Source organism: Rutidosis leptorrhynchoides, chromosome 3 (genome assembly GCF_046630445.1).
Source record: "Rutidosis leptorrhynchoides isolate AG116_Rl617_1_P2 chromosome 3, CSIRO_AGI_Rlap_v1, whole genome shotgun sequence".
NCBI classification, from domain to species: domain Eukaryota; kingdom Viridiplantae; phylum Streptophyta; class Magnoliopsida; order Asterales; family Asteraceae; genus Rutidosis; species Rutidosis leptorrhynchoides.
Window position 1 is genome coordinate 381,865,014 of NC_092335.1, and position 15,824 is coordinate 381,880,837.

Sequence of the window (15,824 nt, forward strand, 5' to 3'; positions counted from 1 at the left end):
ATCCTTTTGTGAAAATTCATTTTCAAGAAAGTTCAATGTTTATACACTTAGTGAATAAATCCTTCAAGACTACATACAATTTAGTAATTGTATAACCCGTTCAGGAAATCCTAAACTCGTTGCACTTAATCCAGAACCTGAAAGAGGCTTGATTAAAAGATTAAAACAGGAAAAACAAGTAGGAAACACTAGTTATCAACCAAAAATCAAAACTGAACCTGAAATCATCGTCATTAAAGAAGAAATGGCTGAAGTAACACTTGATCTAAATGATCTACCAATGTGGAATACCAGACAAACTGCTCCCCCTCTCGCTCTTGCACCTATAAGAAGACCCGAAATTGAGGCTGAAAACTGGGAAGTCAAGGGACAGTTTATGCACATGGTATGTGAGAACCAATTAGACGGAAGACTTAATAATAATCCGATAGAACATCTAGAAGCTTTTGAAGATTATGTGAACTGTACAAAACCAAAGATGTTTCTTCAGATGCATTTAAGTTAAGAACTTTTCCATACTCGTTAATCGGAGACGCAAAAGCATGGTTGAAAGCATCAAAACCTGATTCTATCACAACTTTCAACGAATTAAGAGATAAATTCATTACCCGATTTTTCCCACCGGCAAAAGCCGAAAGACTTAGAACTGAAATCACCACTTTTAAACAAAAGTCAGATGAAACTCTTTATGATGCATGAGAAAGATTAAAAAGAATGTTACGAAATTGTCCGCAACACGGATTGCAAAAAGGGAAAATAGTACAAACTTTCTATCGTGGTATTGATGAACATACTCGTGGTATATTAGATTCCTCCACTGGAGGAGTATTTATGTACAAATCACCAAATCAAGCGTATGACATGTTAGAAGACATGTCAGTTCATACTTTTGAATGGACACCGTCTAGAGATCAACAACCTAGAAGGACGGTGGCAAGCCTTGAAGAAAATGAAGGCAACAACACAACCATAACTTCACTGTTGAATCAATTCAAAAAGTTTGAAAGAGAAATAGATAAACTAAATTCAACAGTTTTAGCATTGCAAGTAGGCTCTGAAATCTGTGGACAGCCACATTTCACGAAAGATTGTGATATCAATGATCGGCCAATGAACTCAGTAACACAAGTTAATTTTATGGCTAATCAAAGACAAGGCAATTTTCAAGTAGGGAATTCTAATTATCAACCTGCAAACCCAGGATAACAAAACCCGAAGAATTTTGCTTTTCAAAGAAACGGACCACCTAGCTTTTTCAATAGAAACCAACCTCCATTTCCACCTCAACAAAATTTCCAACAACAACCGTTACCTCAATTAACATATCAACAATAAAATCATAACACGCAACCAGTAGAGAAGAAATCTAACTTTGAAGAAGTTATGATGAATTTTGTCAAAAGTCAATCAGAAACGAACGAGCAAGTGAAGAGACACTTACATCAAGTCCAAACGGGAAACGAGCAAGTACAAAGGAATCATCAAGCGTCAATTTAAAACCTTGAAAGAGATATGGGAAGAATGTCCCAATTGTTTGCTGAAAGGCAATCGGGAACTTTACCATCCAACACGCAACCAAACCCTAAGGATAAGGAAACTCAAAATCCAAGTAATTTTTCGCAAGTTAATTCCATAACTACGAAAAGTGGGTTAACCATTAACCCCGATATTCCTAACCCTCATGCTCCTATTCCTGTTTCAAAAGACAAAGAACCTGTGGTGGAAGAAAATATGATGCCAACCACAAGTACACCAAAGACTCAAAATTAACCACCATTGAAGGTATACAAACCTCAAATTCCATATTAGCAATGTTTGAAGAAAGATAAATTACAAGCACAATACAACAAGTTTGCTAACATGATTAAGCAAATTTGTATAAATGTACCGCTTGTAGATGTTCTTGCGGGTATGCCGAATTATGGAAGATTTATCAAAGATCTCATAGCTGACAAAGGAAAATATGCAGAAGTTTCAACCACATTCCTTAATGAGGAATGTTCAGCAATTTTACAAAAGCAAAATATGCCACCAAAACTTGGAGATCCTGGAAGTTTCATCATTCCTTGTCTGATGGGAGATTCAGTAATGTACGATGCATTAGCTGATTTAGGAGCGAGCATTAACCTTATGCCTCACTCCTTATACTTAAAATTGAACTTAGGTGATTTAAAATCAACCTGGATGTGTATACGATTAGCTGATAGAACTTACAACTATCCTATTGGCATTGCTGAAAACCTACCAGTTAAAGTAAATCACTTAATCTTTCCTGCTGATTTCGTTGTTCTTGAAATGGAAGAAGATAGTAAGGTTCCCCTAATTCTAGGATGTCCCTTTCTGAATACTGCAGACGCAATTGTGTGTGTAAAAGAGAAAAATCTCAGCTTAGGTGTGGGGGAGGATAGAATTATATTGAACATAGATAAGGCAATGAAACACCCTATGTCTCCTGATGACGAATGTTTCCAAATAGACATTGTTGGTTGTTGTATTAAGGAAGAACTACAAGAATTGTTAAATGTCGACACCTCAGATTTCACCCCGATGGGTGAAGGTGAAGATTTTGATGTCGATATAGAGTTAGACAAGCTGTTGAAGGTATTCACTGATGAAGAATACGTAGAAGAGGAAATTCCCAGGGAAGATGAACCTTTTGAAGAAATTACCGATGGTAATAGGTTTCGGATAAAATCTTCCTTGGAAGAACCACCCACCTTGGAGCTTAAAGAACTCCTGGAACATTTGGAGTATGCTTATCTCCAAGGAACGTCACAATTACCCGTCATAATTTCATCAAAACTTTCCGATGACGAAAAGGGTAGGTTAATGTCTGTTTTAAAAACCCACAAAAAGGCAATTGCCTGGAAAACAACTGATATTCCTGGGATTAACCCTGCTTATTGTACTCACAAAATCCTAATGGAAGAAGATTTTAAACCCGTGGTACAAAGGCAACGGAGGTTAAACTCTAACATGAAAGAAGTTGTCAAAAAGGAGGTCATCAAATTACTTGATGCCGGGTTAATTTACCCTATATCCGATAGCCCGTGGGTAAGTCCCGTACATGTAGTACCCAAGAAAGGAGGTACGACTGTTATTCTAAATGATAAAGATGAACTCGTTCCTACAAGTGTAGCGACCCCGACAAATCGTCAAGTGACGGCGTCGGTTACGTGGGTCCCATTACCTGATTATAAGTCTTTAAGATAACGTTTGACCAAAATATGTCGCCTTCATTTCAAAATAAAGATTGTTTCAAAGTTTACAAGAATTGTTCAACCAAAAGTTAAGTTACAACGTTATAAGTACGATTGAAATCTCGGCGACACGGTTTAAAGTAAAGTCAAAAGACGCTCCATGAAATGCATGTATACTCGACATCGGATGCAAGTATCAAATAGTAAGCGAAAGCATGTTTCACATATCGTGCAAGACCTGAGAAAAACATAGAAATCTGTCAACGAAAACGTTGGTGAAATCATAGGTTTAAGTAAGTGAGTACAAGTGAACCACAAGATTTGCATCAATGAAATAATAGTAATACATTCCAAAAGTTTGTTTCACGAGCACCCAATTATCAAAGCTTAACATTCCATCCATTGTATACCCCATCCATAGTGCTAGAACAAACACTGATTCTCGAAAATATATTTCATCCGTAGACGGTAGCGAACCGTCAAAGATGAGGGTTGTCAACCCATATGGCCATATAACATAAGTTCTCGCTTACACCCGGCAAGTGTAACTAATGATAATCGAATTGAGGATTTTTGTTCTAAACTCGTATGTAGAATGTTTGTTTTCCCGTTCTTGTGTTCACTTAGTTCAAAAGAATCGTTTATGTTTTCTCATCCCAAATATAAGTTCAAAAAGAGTAAAAGTGGGACTATGATCTCACCTTGAGTGCAAGAGTTAATAAAGTACTTCGACAAGTAAACGCGTGCAAAGACAAAGCTAGTCTTGACCTAAACATATAGGTTGTATCAATAACGGTAAACACAAACGGTCAAAGATGTTCAATTAGTCCTATGGCTCGTTACAACTCGATTATGTAGCATGTGAATCAATTAGTCAAGTTTCATGCACGATACAAGTAATTAAGCATGTTAGAACGATCGTATAATTGTTTGGTTAAGTTTGACTAAAAGTCAAACTTGGTCAAAGTCAAAGTCAACGTGGTCGGGTCGGGTATCCGACAATTTTCCCATGATGAGAAATCATTTATGAGAAGAATGGCCAAGTTTCATGTTAATCGGAGTTACGGTTAAGCGGGAAACATTTTGTGAAAGGAAAAATAAAAACAAAAATGAGCTGGGCATATGCGCGGCGCGCAATGGGTTGCGCGGCGCGCACCCAAGTGTAAATCCTGGTCAGAACTTAACCACGAAGGCAAACATCTGGGATTTCTAATTCTGCGCGGCGCGCGGGTATATGCGCGGCGCGCAATACCTGGGAAACATGCAGTTTGCAGAAAAATGGTCCAAGTCACGAACCAAAACTCAAATTAACATATTTTATGAACCGAAAACATCCAAAATGCATACTATATATCGTTGGAAAGGTAATTTGACAAGGAAAACAACTAAGCACATTTCATCAAGCAATTCATCACTAACAACAACCAAAAACCGCATTAAACGTTCATAATCAAAGTTTCAAGTTCTAAAAACGCATTTCATGATTCGGGCAACCAATTTACATGTATGATATGCCGTTTCGAAGGTAATCAAACACACATTGAAACTAAACACTTATCAACAACAATTCATAGCATTTGATGCACCAAAAGTTCATATAAAGCTTATCAAACCCTAATCCAAGTTCACAAAATCACTAATCATGTTCTTGGAGTTTCCTTAATCAACCTATACATCAAAACGAAGCTAATGATACTAGTAACACTTTTAAAACATGCACTTTAACAATCTAACAACATTTGATCATTCAAAATCAAAGATTTAGCAAGCAAATTTTCATAATGAGCTAGTTACACCAAAAACAACGAATCGAGCATACAAATTACATACACGACATCACGATGAGCCATAGAAACTAATTAACAACTTTATAAGTCAAGAACACGAATTTAAAGAAATCTAGAGTTTTAGAAATGTTACCCAAACTTGATGATATTGGTATCAAAATGTAGAGGATGAAGAGAGAATCACAAATATGTAGTTTATTTTGTTGTAAGCCTCCTAGATCGAATTTAGATGATGATTGAATGAATTTGGAAATTGGGTGTGTTCTTGCTAGAGAGAAAGAGAGAGAGAGAGAGAGATGGTTGAATGGTGGTGATTGGGGTAGACTAGGTGACCTAGTCAACTAGTTTGCCCCGTGTCAATTTTAGTCCCTCGAGTTTGTAGTCGGGTGCGGAAAATAACCAAACGAATATTTTAAAACGCTCGAGTAAACGGGTGACGTTATAATTAAATAACGAGGATATTATGAACGTTAGTTAACGAAAGATACCAAATTAAATGACGAAAGATATTATTAAAAAAAAAAGACGGTGTTAAAATAAATTTAACGGAAAAATGCGGGATGTTACATTATCCACACCTCAAAAGAAATTTCGTCCCGAAATTTAGTTGGAAGTAATAGTCGATGTCTCTTACTCGAGACCTAGTGTAGTAACTCTACGAATGATTGAAGGTACTTTCTTGGACATTCCACGAATCCGGATAGTCGGGGTGTTACGTTGTATTAGGGCTTGGTTTTACGATCCACAAGTTCAGCCGGTTTTCCCTACGAGGAGGAGTTTGTCATCAATAGTTGGTGCATCTAGAAGGATTGCACGTTCCTGTTCCGCAGGACACGTTTCTAAGTTTGTTACACGAAATGTAGGGTAAACGGAAACTTAATTTAGTCGGAAGTTATAAACGATAGGAAGCGGTTCCAATACGCCCCAAGGTTTCAAAAGGTTCGATATTGCGGATATAGCCTTTCTCGATTTTTCCAAAATGGATTACACCTTTCCAAGGTGCGGTTTCTCAATATTACGCGGTTACACACTGGGATTTGTGAGGTTTTCATCTAAGTTTGGTATGACTCTTTTGGGCGACTACGGGTCGTCTCGAGCCCTTCTCGGACTTGGATTATCTCAATTGTTGTTTCTTGGATGAGTTAAGATTCGGTGTTTTGTTTGCCACATGCTTTGGTCCAACGAATAGGGGTATGACATTAGCGGTCATATAGGGTTTCGGAAAGTGCGTGCGAACACACGAGTGGTAACTACTGTTGTAAGAGGGATCTACTAAAAGCGACCATGCAAGTTTGAAACATGTCTTTCGAAGACGTAAATCGTTCGTTTGTTCGGTTCGTCTGTTTGTGGGTGGTACGCGGTACTCATGTCTAAGCGGTCTCCAAGGTTTCTTGTAAAACTAGAAGTGAAACGAGTATTTCGATACGGGATAATTGACAAGGATACACCGTGTTGGAATAGAATCTCTTAAGATATTTTTGAACAAGTCAGTTAGGGTTCACAAAAAAAAATGTTCGTTAGGACTATTCACCCTCGTGGCGAATACTAATGTAATGTGAGGAGTTTCTCTATCCATGGAGAAATGTTACAAGGAGTTTCTTTAAACGGAAAAGCGAGCGATAAAGATAGGAGTGAAATGAGGACTTAGAATAGGATGAGCTTGCATCTCGAGGTTGCCATAATGTGCCTCTAGTTGTCAAAAGTTGAAGTCTGAAAGAGAAACGAGATAGTACACGTAGTTGTATAGTTCGGGGTTGAATAATGGTTGGACGATTATCAGCAACGCAAGGGCGTTAAGTCAAAGAAGAGTGAAGTATCGTTGGATTGTGTGTTATCTTAAATTCCAGTAATATCAGACGGTAACGGTGAAATAACATAGGTATGTAGTGTGGTACGTGATGACGAGAAAGTTGATCGGATCCACAATTTAGTATTCGAATCCTTCGCGCAAAATAACGAATTTAGCTAGGAAGGTTGGTGTGAAGAATCACGTTCAAGGCTCAGTCATGAAGAGGTTTAAAGTTGTTTAACACAAGAAAAGTCAGAAATGAATCTTCGGTAACAACCGGTGAGATCTAAGATTTTTACGAATACAAGTCTGAGTTGGGAGAGTTTCCTGATTACATGTGGCTTGATTTCGAGATTGATTGTAACGACCTGACCATAAACATCATGGTCTAGAAAATTGGACTTCGTTCAACAGAAATTCTCACTCAGAGACTTTGGTATAGAGTTGCTCTTTTCTCAAAAGTTCGAGCTTAAGATGGTGATGTTGTTCGTTTTCCTTCTTTACTTGAATAAGTTAAGATGTCATCTATAAATACGATAACAGATTAGTCTATATGAATTTGCATACGCGGTTCAAGAGGTTTATGGATACGGGCGAGCCCTAAATAAATCAAACGGTACTAAGAGAGATTTACAACTAACGTTGCGAGTTCGGAAAGTGGCTTAGGAGACATCGTCTCACTTAACCCCCAATTGATGATAACCAGAACGGAGGTCGATTTGGAATACACGGGATCCACGCAAATAATCATGAGGTAATGGATACGAGGAAGAGAGTAGTGGTTTCCAACCGAAAGTTACTTAGTTCACAATAATCTATACATAAATGTAGGGCAACAATTTCTCCTTAATGAATAGGTTTTGAGTTCCTTAGTTCTATAGGTGTCGAGTCCAATTTCTTAACGCATATCCTCCGATAAAATTTATAGGCACACAATATTTTCCGTCGGTCACTTAAATCATCTAAGTAGTATCTGGGGGAAAGAGGTGGAATATAAAGAGCACGAGTCAAATCCTTGGTTATAAAACGTCTAACGGTACTCGAATCGAATAAGTATGAAATATACGATTTGTTGTGAAGAAACGTACCCGTGACTAGTCCATCATCGTCTCGGGCATCCTAGGTGTCGATGTTGTAAGTTCAACGGCGCGCGTTGGTTTTTGCTTTATTCTTTGGGCATTCATTCCTAAAATGACCCGATTGGCCACATTTGTAGCAAATACTCGGCTTTGGTGCGTCGGGCCCCTTTTGAGTGACGGGGGCGGTACTTCCACAATACTTGGCAATATGACCACTACCTTGGCACCGATGGCAAATTAGCTTGCCACATTCACCAAAATGATGCTTGTGGCATTTGTTGCAAAAAGGTCGTGTCCCGGCATAACTTTTCTTGCCGACAGGGGTGAGAGGTTCCTTGGAAAAGTTGTTGTTGTAGTTACTCGATTGGGGGCTTCCCATTTTCTTTTGTTGTTACCCGGGTGGTTCTCGACCATTCGTACCGGTGCTTCCATTTCATTCACCGTTTCTAAAGTTTGGTGGGCCTTTGTTAAAGCCTCTTGTAGGTTAGTGGGTTGGGATGCCATTACCCCGTGTTGAATGCTCTTAGGGAGGCCATCCATGTAAAGTTCGACTCTTAGGGATTCGGGAGTCATGAGATTTGGACACATTGAGACTAGTTCGGTAAACCGTTGATTATAAGCTCCGAGGTCATTCCCGACCGTTCTTAAATTCCTTAGCCCTTGCTCGAGCCTTCGAGTCTCATCGCGCGGGAAGTATTCGGTGATCATTCTTTCTCTTAATTCGGTCCAAGAGAGTGTAAGGCTTCATCGATACCCACTGATTGTACATACGTGTTCCACCATGAGAGAGCGATACCGGTAAGAGTGAGGGTGGAAAACTTGACCTTATCTTGGTCCTGACAACCGCTTATGCTAAAAACGGATTCTGTTTGTTCAAACCATCGGGTGAGAGTAACCGGTCCCCCGGTTCCATCGAAAGTGGGAGGATTGTACTTCATGAAGTTCTTGTAGGAGCAACCTTCGATTGAATTACCGGCTTCATGATTGTTGTTGTTAGAAAAGTGATCGGCCACGGCCGTACCCACGGCGGTGGTTATCATTCGTTGAAGAGCTTGTTCTAGAGTTTCGAGAGGAGTATTGTGTTGACCTTGGTGAGCCATTGTTCCTTCATGAGACAAGAATATCGTTGGTTAGTATTTTCAACAATACTAACCGTGGCATGGAATAAGGATAGAGAGAAAATTTTCCTTGACTCGCCTTAAATTCTCTATGTCATAATGTCGGAACGTCCATGTGAATCACCGTAATATAATCCCGGAAATTATATTACCCTGATTCTCATGTGCATTTAACATTACTTCATAAAGTCAAGGTGGCGCATCAACAAAATTTATCAACGTAAGATCAAGATCGAATACGAGTTAGATATGATAGAAGAGTTCGAGTATAAATGCACAATTAGTCAAATAATTCCTACTTCAGTCTATATGCCGGTTGTAGTCTAGATTCACCTATGTACCCTATGACTCGGGGTGGACACAAATGAACTCTAAATCCCTACAACCAAGGCTCTGATACCACTTGTAGCGACCCCGACAAATCGTCAAGTGACGGCGTCGGCTACGTGGGTCCCATTACCTGATTATAAGTCTTTAAGATAACGTTTGACCAAAATATGTCGCCTTCATTTCAAAATAAAGATTGTTTCAAAGTTTACAAGAATTGTTCAACCAAAAGTTAAGTTACAACGTTATAAGTACGATTGAAATCTAGGCGACACGGTTTAAAGTAAAGTCAAAAGACGCTCCATGAAATGCATGTATACTCGACATCGGATGCAAGTATCAAATAGTAAGCGGAAGCATGTTTCACATATCGTGCAAGACCTGAGAAAAACATAGAAATCTGTCAACGAAAACGTTGGTGAAATCATAGGTTTAAGTAAGTGAGTACAAGTGAACCACAAGATTTGCATCAATGAAATAATAGTAATACATTCCAAAAGTTTGTTTCACGAGCACCCAATTATCAAAGCTTAACATTCCATCCATTGTATACCCCATCCATAGTGCTAGAACAAACACTGATTCTCGAAAATATATTTCATCCGTAGACGGTAGCGAACCGTCAAAGATGAGGGTTGTCAACCCATATGGCCATATAACATAAGTTCTCGCTTACACCCGGCAAGTGTAACTAATGATAATCGAATTGAGGATTTTTGTTCTAAACTCGTATGTAGAATGTTTGTTTTCCCGTTCTTGTGTTCACTTAGTTCAAAAGAATCGTTTATGTTTTCTCATCCCAAATATAAGTTCAAAAAGAGTAAAAGTGGGACTATGATCTCACCTTGAGTGCAAGAGTTAATAAAGTACTTCGACAAGTAAACGCGTGCAAAGACAAAGCTAGTCTTGACCTAAACATATAGGTTGTATCAATAACGGTAAACACAAACGGTCAAAGATGTTCAATTAGTCCTATGGCTCGTTACAACTCGATTATGTAGCATGTGAATCAATTAGTCAAGTTTCATGCACGATACAAGTAATTAAGCATGTTAGAACGATCGTATAATTGTTTGGTTAAGTTTGACTAAAAGTCAAACTTGGTCAAAGTCAAAGTCAACGGGGTCGGGTCGGGTATCCGACAATTTTCCCATGATGAGAAATCATTTATGAGCAGAATGGCCAAGTTTCATGTTAATCGGAGTTACGGTTAAGCGGGAAACATTTTGTGAAAGGAAAAATAAAAACAAAAATGAGCTGGGCATATGCGCGGCGCGCAATGGGTTGCGCGGCGCGCACCCAAGTGTAAATCCTGGTCAGAACTTAACCACGAAGGCAAACATCTGGGATTTCTAATTCTGCGCGGCGCGCGGGTATATGCGCGGCGCGCAATACCTGGGAAACATGCAGTTTGCAGAAAAATGGTCCAAGTCACGAACCAAAACTCAAATTAACATATTTTATGAACCGAAAACATCCAAAATGCATACTATATATCGTTGGAAAGGTAATTTGACAAGGAAAACAACTAAGAACATTTCATCAAGAAATTCATCACTAACAACAACCAAAAACCGCATTAAACGTTCATAATCAAAGTTTCAAGTTCTAAAAACGCATTTCATGATTCGGGCAACCAATTTACATGTATGATATGCCGTTTCGAAGGTAATCAAACACACATTGAAACTAAACACTTATAAACAACAATTCATAGCATTTGATGCACCAAAAGTTCATATAAAGCTTATCAAACCCTAATCCAAGTTCACAAAATCACTAATCATGTTCTTGGAGTTTCCTTAATCAACCTATACATCAAAACGAAGCTAATGATACTAGTAACACTTTTAAAACATGCACTTTAACAATCTAACAACATTTGATCATTCAAAATCAAAGATTTAGCAAGCAAATTTTCATAATGAGCTAGTTACACCAAAAACAACGAATCGAGCATACAAATTACATACACGACATCACGATGAGCCATAGACACTAATTAACAACTTTATAAGTCAAGAACACGAATTTAAAGAAATCTAGAGTTTTAGAAATGTTACCCAAACTTGATGATATTGGTATCAAAATGTAGAGGATGAAGAGAGGGTCACAAATATGTAGTTTATTTTGTTGTAAGCCTCCTAGATCGAATTTAGATGATGATTGAATGAATTTGGAAATTGGGTGTGTTCTTGCTAGAGAGAAAGAGAGAGAGAGAGAGATGGTTGAATGGTGGTGATTGGGGTAGACTAGGTGACCTAGTCAACTAGTTTGCCCCGTGTCAATTTTAGTCCCTCGAGTTTGTAGTCGGGTGCGGAAAATAACCAAACGAATATTTTAAAACGCTCGAGTAAACGGGTGACGTTATAATTAAATAACGAGGATATTATGAACGTTAGTTAACGAAAGATACCAAATTAAATGACGAAAGATATTATTAAAAAAAAAAAAGACGGTGTTAAAATAAATTTAACGGAAAAATGCGGGATGTTACAACAAGAACAGTCACTGGGTGGAGAGTCTGTATAGACTATCATCATCTAAACGACGCCACAAGGAAATATCATTTCCCGCTAACATTTATCGACCAAATGCTAGAACGTTTGGCGGGAAAAGATTACTACTGTTTCCTTGATGTATTCTCCGGTTATTTTCAAATTCCAATTGATCCAAAAGACCAAGACAAGACCACATTTACTTGTCCATTTGGTACTTTTGCCTACCGATGAATGCCATTCGGATTATGCAACGCACCAGGCACCTTCCAAAGGTGTATGATGGCAATTTTTCATGACTTTATTGAAGAAAGTATAGAAGTCTTTATGGACGATTTCTCTGTTTTTGGAGACTCCTTCAACTCATGTCTCTCAAACCTTGAACAAATGCTAATTCGTTGTGAAGAATCAAATCTTGTTTTAAACTGGGAGAAATGCCACTTCATGGTGAAAGAAGGCATTGTTTAAGGGCACAAGATTTCTCGAGCTGGAATGGAAGTAGACAAAGCTAAGATCGACGTTATTTCAAAACTTCCTCCTTCAACCAATGTTAAAGGAATTCGTAGTTTCGTTGGTCATGCGGGATTCTATCGGCGATTCATAAAGGACTTTTCCAAAATCGCTCGACCCATGACTAAACTTCTTGAGAAAGACTGTACATTCGATTTCAACGATGAATATCTAAATGCTTTCTCCATTCTGAAAGAGAAACTTACGAATGCACCCATTATGGTATCACCCGACTGGTCCAAACCTTTCGAGCTAATGTGTGATGCTAGTGATTTCGCGCTGGGAGCTGTTTTAGGTCAACGTCAAGATAACAAATTTCAACCAATCTACTACGCAAGTAAAATACTTACAAGAGCTCAGTTGAATTACACAACTACTGAGAAGGAGCTTCTTGCAGTAGTTTTTGCTTTCGATAAGTTTAGATCTTACCTAGTGTTATCTAAAACAATTATTTATACCGATCATTCAGCCCTAAAGTACTTATTCAAAAGCAAGATGCTAAACCTATTCGTTGGATTCTTCTCCTACAAGAATTCAACATTGAAATCAAGGATAAAAAGGGTGCTGAAAATCTCGATGCGGATCACTTGTCCCTTCTTGAAAATCCTAACTTAGAAACACTCGACGAATCTGTTATTCACGATACTTTTCCAGACGAGTTCCTAATGAAAATTGAAACGGAAAAAGAAATTCCATGGTTTGCGGACTTTGCCAATTATCTAGCCGTAGGAATTCTTGTTAAAAATTAAACTTATCAGCAAAAGAAGAAATTTTTTGCTGATCTGAAGTTTTACTTCTGGGAAAGCCCTAATCTCTTTCGTATAGGAGCAGATCAAGTTATTCGTCGATGTGTATATGGAAAAGAAGCTAAACAAATTCTAGAGCACTGTCATGAAGGACCGGCTGGTGGACATTTCGAAACCAAGCTATACAGCTAAGAAGGTCTTTGATTCAGGTTTTTACTAGCCTACAATTTTCAAAGATGCACACAATATGGTAAAAACCTGTGACATTTTTTAAAGATCTGGAAATATCTCCAAGAGAGACGAAATGCCACAACAAAGCATCCTAGTATGCAAAGTATTTGACATTTGGGGTATTGACTTCATGGGTCCATTCCCCGCCTCTAACAAATGTAAATACATTCTCGTAGCAGTCGATTACGTTTCTAAATGGGCTGAAGCAAAAGCCCTACCCACTAACGATGCTCGAGTTATTGTCAGCTTTCTTAAAAACCTTTTCTCACGTTTCGGGATTCCAAAAGCATTAATCAGTGATCGTGGAACTCACTTTACAAGTCAATTACTCGAGAAAGCACTTAAAAAGTACGGAGTTAATCATCGTTTCTCAACTTCTTACCACCCTCAAACGAGTGGCCAAGTTGAAAACACAAATCGAGGTCTTAAACGAATTTTAGAAAGAACAGTTAAGAATAATCCAAAAATCTGGCATTGGAAGCTAGATTATGCGCTGTGGGCATTTAGAACCGCATTCAAAACGCCCATTGGTACCACTCCTTTTCGATTAATATATGGTAAGGTGTGTCATCTACCTGTTGAGGTTGAACACAAGGCGTATTAGGCACTAAAAGAATGTAATTGTAACATCCCGTTTTTCCCGTACGTATTGAAAGGTACATACTTGATCATTTGTACGTTTATAACTCGCTAGCTTATGTGTAAATGTATGAAAATACGTATAGATATATATAAACGTATACTTGATAATGTGTGTATATGCAAGTCTATACGTGGGTTTAGTTAGCGTTAAGTCTTGTGAGACTATTGTTGAAGGCTAGGTGAAAATAGGAAGCGGGTTTGGAATGTACAAATTAAATTAAGTCGAAACTTGTTTATGATGGTCGAACTGTTCAGATGCAGTCTTATGCCGCGCCGCGACAAATGGGTCCGCGCCGCGGCATTGCAAGCATTTCCAGATCAGAAGTCAGGTTAACAAGGGTCGTTTTTCCTTCGATATATCGCGCCGCGACAAATGGGCCGCGCCGCGGCAATGCTGCTGGATAGACTCTGGTTTTAGCTCAATTTAAATGACTTTAAGGGGCAAATTGGTAATTTGGCGTATAAATCTTATGGGAGCATTAAATCCCAACCACTCATCCATTTCATTTAATTTCCTTTCCCTTTTCTTTCTAATTTCTCTCCCAAAACTTAAAACCCAATTGAATTAAAGGTGAGTTTTGAGAGTGAAGGATTGAGGGTTGATCTTTGGAGCAAGAATTAAAGTTGTTCCTCTTGTCTCTAGCTACGCGTTGAAAGTCTCGGTAAGTTCTAACTCTATGTTTTAAGTTTTAATTGGTTAATGGCTAGGGTTTTGGTTACTAGAGACTTGTATGACCCATTTGAGGGTAAAATGGGTGAATTTGGGTTATGTTGTTGTAATGAAACCCTAATAGCCACAAACTAGGGTTTTGGTCTTATGATTTGAGGTTGTGAGTGTCAAATGGTATTGCTAGTCACTAATACACTTTTGGATTTATGGAAGAAGTGTTAATGGGTAAGTTTGACTTGATTGAGAGGCAAAGTAATTTAAAATGGGTCAAAATGTACTAGTTGACCTAGTTTGGGTGAAATGGGTATGAATTACCCTAAGTTTGTGTTAATTGAAGTTAGTAGACTTTAATGCACTAGCTTTAGTGGTTAAAGTCGGGTCTTGGCCATTTAAGGGCGGTATTGGTGTGATTGAGTCATTTAATGCGAATTGGGTCATTAAATGTTCAAGTAAGTGTAATGTGGTTAATTCCACTAGTTGGTGTATCGATTGTGTACTTAATGAATTAGGTACATTGTCTTGAAGTTCGGACGTGCATAATCATCATCCCTGTGTCAAGGTGAGTGGAATAAGTATACATGTACGTATATGAGTGTTTACTTGTAGAAATGGATATGTGTTGTCCAAGTTAGTGATATATGTATTGTACTCTAACGGTTTTAAGAATGGATATATGTTGTCCAATTTAGTGTTATATGTGTTGTACACTAATGATTTATGAATGGATATGTGTTGTCCGATTTAGTGTTATATGTGTTGTACACTAACAATTTTATAAACGGATATGTGTTGTCCAAGGGTTAGTGATATATGTGTTGTGCACTAACGGTTGTTATGAACACCAATGGGAAATTAGAGTACCATTCCTTTTACGAGTGGTTAACTATGGTTGTATGAATTGTGCATTAGCATACTTAAATATGAACTATATGCTTTTGTTATTGCTAGCTCAATGTGATTTGCGGTTATTGGTATATGCATAATGTTTTGCATGGTTGTCGAATTGCTAGCTTGTGTACAGTATTGTGTAAGTGTTTACAAGTAGATATATTATATATGTGTATGTATAATTATTGCATTCACTAAGCATTAGCTTACCCCTCTCGTTGTTTATCTTTTTAGATGCAGGTGTGGATAAGGGCAAAGGGGTTATCGGGCATTAGGTGTCCTTTGATGATGTTTTGTTTGAGCTTTTGGAAGTTGGCTTAGCGTTTTGGGTAGTTTAGT

General features: G+C 38.2%; 1 non-coding gene across 1 annotated transcript; it reads right to left on the bottom strand.

Annotated features, from left to right (window-relative positions):
- Window positions 1-636: 636 nt before the first annotated feature.
- LOC139903742 (small nucleolar RNA R71) lies at window positions 637-743 on the bottom strand. The gene has a single exon (XR_011778537.1). It is a non-coding gene; the product is annotated as a small nucleolar RNA R71 (small nucleolar RNA).
- Window positions 744-15,824: the final 15,081 nt, after the last annotated feature.